Source organism: Haliotis rubra, unplaced genomic scaffold (assembly GCF_003918875.1).
Source record: "Haliotis rubra isolate DU_JTF1 unplaced genomic scaffold, ASM391887v1 Scf236, whole genome shotgun sequence".
Taxonomy (NCBI): Eukaryota; Metazoa; Mollusca; class Gastropoda; order Lepetellida; family Haliotidae; genus Haliotis; species Haliotis rubra.
The window spans coordinates 115,522-123,314 of NW_025766403.1; positions in this window are offsets into that span (position 1 = coordinate 115,522).

Sequence of the window (7,793 nt, forward strand, 5' to 3'; positions counted from 1 at the left end):
GTAATATGAAACCATTAGTGACAAAAAATAGTTCCTGATGCGGCTTTCCAGTTATGATCTGAAACCATATGTTTCCGTGATTGCTCTAGGTGCACATTTGACTTCGCATGTTTGTGACTATAGGTACCACGTTTTATAAACGAAACACGCTGTCCTTTTGTCGGAAACACTCCTGACATCATCACTTCATATTGGCTCGCTAATGTCCCCCGTGATCTGTCTCCCAAAATGCAAGCGACGCCTATCATTTCTGGCACCCCCATAGTGATATTTTGTCTGAATATTGCTAAAAGCGGCGTAAAACCTAAACCTCCACGTCCTCATTAAGATAAGAGAAAGGGTTGTGGTTGATTTTAAAACGGAAAGTAAAACTTACTGTGTCATCCAAATGTGGATCGCAATGTTAAAGGTGCTTAACAAATCAACTTGCGCTATAAGGTAGAGATTAAGGTAGTTCGATCCACTTGTTGTGCCGTCAGCTGTTGCGTACTTAAAGAAGAAACAATGCAGGTAAGGTGTTGATATTTTGTGGATGATGTAAAATCTTAATAATGGACATTACATCATGGGTTAACTTTATCAATACGTGAAATATTTATAACAGAAGGACGCTACAAATAATACATTGTGTAAAATGCATTTTAATCCCTGAGCACAAACCTATACAACGTTCCTTCATACGAAGTTTCCACACCAAACTAGGGCTTCTGAACAGGAAACTCTGGTACTCTGGTAGGGTTGGTTTTTGCTTTGGTCCCAAAATTCAGCCTAGTACTTCGGAACCTGGTTAGTAACGTATATTGTATATTGTTTAATGACAATAACAATGCCTCTTCCATACTTACACTTCAAGTTGTTGGTGTTGGTTTCTTCTGCCAATGCAGCGCATTCGTTCTGATCGTTTATAGAAATAGGAAGCTTCAGGGTCGAATCCTGTGCGTGCATGATCAGGTCCACTTGGGTCTTATGTCAATGTTATAATATGACGCTTACGATCTGGCCTGAGAGCCAACGCAGATCGTGGATGCGGAATAGTGCTTCGGCCGTAAAGTACGGTCAAACACCCTCATCAGACATTTTGTACCAACCAAATCCAATGGTCCTTAAGCGGCAAAGCCGAGTAATAAGGTGTCGATACCCGGGTAGCAAATTAAATTTGACTTCCGTTCCAGTCTCCAATATCATCCCGTTACTTTTGGCTATTTTATAGGGTGACTATTGAGGGGAAAGAACTATTCCGATAGCGATAGTCTTTGCAAAATAATATTTTTCTCCCTTGAATTGTCTTCCTTGAAGGGCGGTGGGTAGCCTAGCGGTTAAAGCGTGGCTCGTCACGCCGAAGACCCGGCTCCGATTCCCCACATGGGTAAAGTGCAATGAAGCCCATTTTTCTGGCGTCCACCCGCCGTGATATTGCTGAATATTGCTAAAAGCGGCGTAAAACTAAACTCAGTCAGTCAGGTCAGTAGTCTTTAATATCTGTTAAGAAATTTGAAACTGGGATCAAATAAACAGTTAAAACAAGTCTTCACCCAAACCATACAAACATACAAAACAAACATAAATATTTGCCAACGGAAGTCAATTATTAAACTATTGATAGCCATACACACCCGCGGATGTAATCAATAAGTATTTTCTACCATCGATTAATTATCGGAGGCTCAACAATTGCAATCCATCGATAGTTCAATGCATCGTTACAGCCTTAATATTCTACATGAACGTAATAAACACTCTCACAGTGAAACCCCGCAAAAGCCGGAAGAAGGCAACATAGTGTTGGTAATAGTGAGAACGATAGAGCTCCGGTCTTCGTCCACTGCTGCAGGGTCTGGTGTTACCATTATCGGATTGGTAGATGCTGAAAAATACCAGAACGTCATTTACGGAACAAATGCACATCCCGGATGCAATGCAAAAAGACATGGACATATGTTACAATCAGTACACATCGACTAAAGACATGGACATATGGTTATTGATTTGTGCACCGAGTACCCATCGACTGAAGACACGGACATATGGTGATTGTGTTACAGTTGAGTACTCATGGAGGAAGACATGGACATATGGCAATCGTGTGACAATCGAATATTCATGGAGGAGGACATAGATACGTGATGATTGTGTGACACCGAGTATTCAAGTGGAACGAAGAGATGGACATGTATTGATTGTGTGACAATCGGGTATTCATGAGTGAAGACATGGATACGTGGCGATTGTGTGACATCGAGTACTCATGGAATGAAGAGATGGACATGTATTGATTGTGTGACAATCGAGTATTAATGTAGTGAAGACATGTACATGTATTGATTGTGACAATCGAGTACTCATGGAGTCAAGACATGGAGGGCGTATTGATTGTGACAATCGAGTATTCATGGAGGCAGATTATCGTGCCGATTGTGACAACCGAGTAATTCATGGAGTGACTACATGGACATGTATTGATTATCTGACAATCGAGTATTCATGGAGTGAAGACATGGACATGTATTGATTGTCTGACAATCGAGTATATTCATGGAGTGGAAGACATAGGACGTATTGATTGTCTGACAATCGAGTATTCATGGAATGAAGATGTGGATATGTATTGATTCAGTGACAATCGAGTATTCACATGGAGGAAGACAGGATTACGTGGCGATTGTGTGACAATCGAGTACTCATGGAATGAAGAGATGGATGTATTGATTGTGTGACAATCGATTACCATGGAGTGAAGACCTGGACATGTATTGATTTCAGTGACAGGAAAGATATTGCATTCCGAGATCTCTAGGCATGATGTTGCATCGAAGCCCGAGGTGACTAAAACTCACCTGCGCCCATAATTGCACCACACCACACATCCGTGACGCTAACCAGCAGCACAAGGAACGACGCAGAGGCGGCCATTGATTTCTTCATCTGTTCAGGACAAGGAAAGAGTGAGTGAGTGAGTTTATTTTTACGCCGCACTTAGCAATAGCTACAGCTATATGGCGGCGGTCTGTAAAACAATCAAGTCTGACCAGACAATCCAGTGATCAACAGCAGGAGCATCGATCTTTGCAATTGGGAACCGATGACATGTCAACCAAGTCAGCAGGCCTGACCACCCGAGCCTCTTACAACAAGCGACAAGGAAAGACATATTCAAAACATATAACAATGTGCACATTTAAATACGCCAAATCCTCACCGTAAAACTTTCTCAAAACGCTTTATTAATTCCCCGTTAATTGATCAGTGTGTTCTGATTTTCTTTGTCTGAACCCGCTCTGTGTACATCACAAGTTGCCTTTGGGTTAACTGACTCATCGCCATCTAATTCTACCGTGTACCCATTTCGTGCAGGATGAATACAGGCACATTTCGACGCCAATTTTGCTTTAGGAGACACAACATATGACATATGTGCTTAAGCTCGCAGCGAAACCAAGAACAGGACACATTTAATGTTCCAAATCAACCTGTTAAGCATCCTCAAAGCGCTTCATTATGACCCCTGGTTAATTGGTCAGTGTGTTGTTGATATTCTTTGCCTGCTCCTTTGTTGTGTGTACATTACAAGCTGCCTTTTGAGGTTAACAGTCCCATCGCCATCTATTCTACCCATTTACTGCAGGTTGAATAGAAGCACATAGAAGTCATTTGCTTTTAGGACACACACCATCTGGCATATGTGCTTATGTGTAGCAGGCCATGACCTTAAAGTTGCAAAGACAAAATATGACAAAGTCCTGTTTCGGCCAATCAGAGTTGGAGGACATTAAAAAATCTTCATTTTGAAATTGTTTTAATCTTATTTATACATATGAATATACCAACCAAGGTCCGTTTTTCACTACCATGCCAGTCCAAAAAGTAACTCCTCAGCAACTTAGTCCAGGAGGAGGCAGCTTGAAATATTTCAAATCGTAGCCTCCCCAGTGCTGAATTGTTTGACACTATTTTCAGTTAGTATGATGTCTTGGGCTCATGAAAAGGCCTGTAATACTATCAATCTGATCACTTTCATTTTGACTCCACTAAGTCCCTCCACTAAGTATATGTAGTTAAACTACAATGGCGGCCATTTTGAATTCTGGGTAATATATAAAACTCCTAATAACATGCCGTCACTCTAGAAGTAAAGAGAAAACAAAAACAACTTGTTTTAGTAACAAAAATAATGTTAACTGCCATTAAATAAATCACCCTCACACATTTCCATGAAAAGTCGGAGAATCGCTAAAATACCCCTGTCTCAAAGAATAAGCTGTAAAACATTAAATTACCACGATATGACCATACAAAATGACTTGTTTTGTGCCCAAGCCATCACTCTAGGAGAAACAAGTGTCAAAAAACATCAAACGTATCAACTGTGGATGTAAGTGGAAACATTCGGTGTTCATTGTTATGTAAATTTAAGTGCTGAGAAGGCAAAACACGACAAAACAAAATGGCGGCAATTATGAATTTTTTCAAAACAAAAAATATGTCAAATAATTTCTACATCCTTTAGCAGTACACAGAAGTCAAAATGAAAGGGATCACATTGATAGTAGTAAAACTATCAATGATTAACTTTGAGGTGTTGTCGGGCAGCAAACCAAATGTGACGAAAATGCTCGCAGACCCCACCACATATAATGGCCTGTAAAAAACCTGATACCACAATCTGAGAGTATTACAGGCCTTTTCATGACCCCAAGACATCATAATTAACTGTACAGCATAGTGTCAAACAAACTCAGTACTGGGAGGCTACGAAATCCTTTTCTAGGCCCTTTGGGGATTCTCAGTACATTCGTGACCAACTCGTGTTATTCCGGGACAAACAGAATAGAGACTCGTGCTCTCTGAAGAATTTCATATTGGCGTATGGACATCAGAACTACTTCAAACAAAGAACGATAACTCTATCCATGTTTGATTCCAATGGTACTTAATATCACCGAAGCAATTTGTATATCGTATTGCTGTTTGTTGTTGTTTTGTATTATTTCTTTTAATGAAGTAAACCTATTTGATACAACTAAAAGAAGGAGGAAAATGTTTAACACATATTCTAATGTAATTGTTACCTGCGGTTCACCTTATATTTCCAAATGTATATTTCTGAATATGGCTTAAGAATCATACATGGATTTGTGTTATGGAATATGCAAATAAAATACTCTTTTTCAGCTGCATTAACTCCCAACTCAGATACTCAAAAATGACTTTGCAAACTGAACATTCGTGTAACCCTGCTGTCATACCCCGCAGATGTTTTAAATAATGACGCTGAAAACATTATGAATGACCCAAGTAACGTCAGACGAAAAAATCCCCAGAGATGTGAAATGGAGGAGGATGTGGACGAACATTTCATTCTGTGATGGGGTGGTGGTGGTGGTGGTGGTGGTGGTCTACGAAAGCCTAATGCTGCAACTTTTGTAGCATAAAAATATTTTTTCAGAAGCGAAAGTTCTCGTTGCATAGAGCATTTTTCGTTGCTTAGATTATTTTCTCGTTGCATCGAATATTTTCTCATCACTCTGCTTTCTGTCAAAAACTTGAAATTTCGAGTATTACTCGTTACTTCCAAGCATGTTCGTTACTCAATTATACCTCGTTGCTTCGAATGTTTTCTCGTTGTTTCAATTGTTTTCAAAAACTTAAAATTTCAAGTATTTACTCGTTGCTTCGAGCATTTTCTCGTTACTTCACGATTTTAAAGAAAGTTATTATACTGGAACAAGGAGAAGGAGATAGCCTAAAACCCGACCCGACTCCGACCGACCGGGCCAAGGCGGGTCAACTATATAATTCGCTACAACATCCATTATCGAAAACGACCCGTGAAGATCCGGGATAGAATAGGTCTTCAGCAACCCATGCTTGTCACAAAAGGCGGCTATGCATGTCGTAAGAGGCGACTAACGGGATCGGGTGGTCAGGCTCGCTGACTTGGTTGACACATGTCATCGGTTCCCAATTGTCAGATCGATGCTCATGCTGTTGATCACTGGATTGTCTGGTCCAGACTCGATTATTTACAGACCGCCGCCCTATAGCTGTAATATTGCTGAGTGCGGCGTAAAACTAAACTCACTCACTCATTATCGAAAACAATGCCTACATTTAAGTGATCCAACATACACTCATGATAATAATGAGTAGCCGGAAGTCACACATGCGTATCATAATAACCTCATTACGAGTAAATCGCTTAAAACTCGGCTCTGTGAAAGTGACCGAGCGAGGTTACGTCTAAAAGATGAATCGTTAAACGATACAGCATTTAAAACGGACAAGTACTTCGGTCAATCCCGATACATATTTCTGTCTGCGCCCAGAAAGTGTTTTTACATCTATATCCAAGCAAACTCCACCTTAGAAAGCCACTGTTCATCGTATTTGAAGCATGCTCACAGGTAGTGATACGACATTTTCCCCAAACTCTCAACATTATCGTCGTCACAATTGTTCAGTCTATCTTGGACCGTCTCTCAAAAGAACTTAAACTCACACATGTATCTTCAATTTGATTACATCCATAGATTAGTATTATATCTACCTAAATATCATTTTGAAATGTTACAAAATGCCACATGAAAAGATAACTGGTCCGTTTAAGGAAGCCCTTTTTCCTCCATTCCTAACATATCCAACCACCTCCGTGGTGTAGTGAAAGTTAGAGCGTAAAGTCCACCGGAGAGCGGAAGGTCGCGGTTCGATCCCCGGTCACGTCATACCAAAAGACGTTTCAATATGGTACTTGCTTGTCCCTGCCTGGCATTAATGGGTACAACAAGAACTGGTCGGCTCCGGAGTCAGTATAATGTGTCTGATTTGGGTATTCATGCTTAACTGCGGCACGGTATCTCAGTCTGTCTTGCATCTAGCACTATAAAACCAGCTTAAGACTGGGCTAGTACAAGCATCCACACATACGTCATATGAGCGAAATATTCATATGTGCGACGTTAAACCCCATTTCACATCACCACCCAACATATATAAAGCCTCAATCAAAAGTGTCAAAACAACTTTAAACCTCATACATATATCCTGACTTTTATTTATATCTATAGAATAGGGTATATGAATGCCTGTTATCATAATTGTTTGGTCTGTAGTGTTCCTTTGCAATTATCAAACTGATACCCATCGAATGTTACTTTATTTAAATAGTATGCCAGAGACACAGGTGAACAACCTGCCTACTATATATAAGGTAGTATTTATTGTGTTGGTTAACCATAGTTATAGTACTATGTATCATTCGCACTCTCGACATGTTTGTCAAGATATAGTCCGTTTTAAAAGTAAAGAAAGAAAGGAAATCGCAGAACACAAATGAACCCCATCACACGATAGCGACAATGCCCGTTTCACATCCATAAGAAATCTCTTTAGAAAAGCAGAGTCGATAGTAAATGTTCCAATATCATGCTACTAGTTATACGACTGTCAATATCGAGTATGGTCAAGACAATCCATTAGTGGACATAATGACAGAGCATATGTTTTATGAATTACTATCAAATAGTCTGGATACCAGGTGTTCTTCGAAAAGGTAGGCGTATCCTGTTCCACCATATGGACAGGCTAGTGAATTGTTCACCTAGAAACGATTAGGGGAACTGCAACGTGCACCATTTGGTCACTGATGCAACAATATTTGAGAATGTTTGGTGACCTCATGTGTTGCAAGTATCTTACTCACCGACTGCTTAGTGGTGGCAGATGAAGCTACTGTCATTTGGGACAGGAAAGAAGAAGACGTGAGTCGATCAGAGACTAAACAATCTTTGATTGAGGCT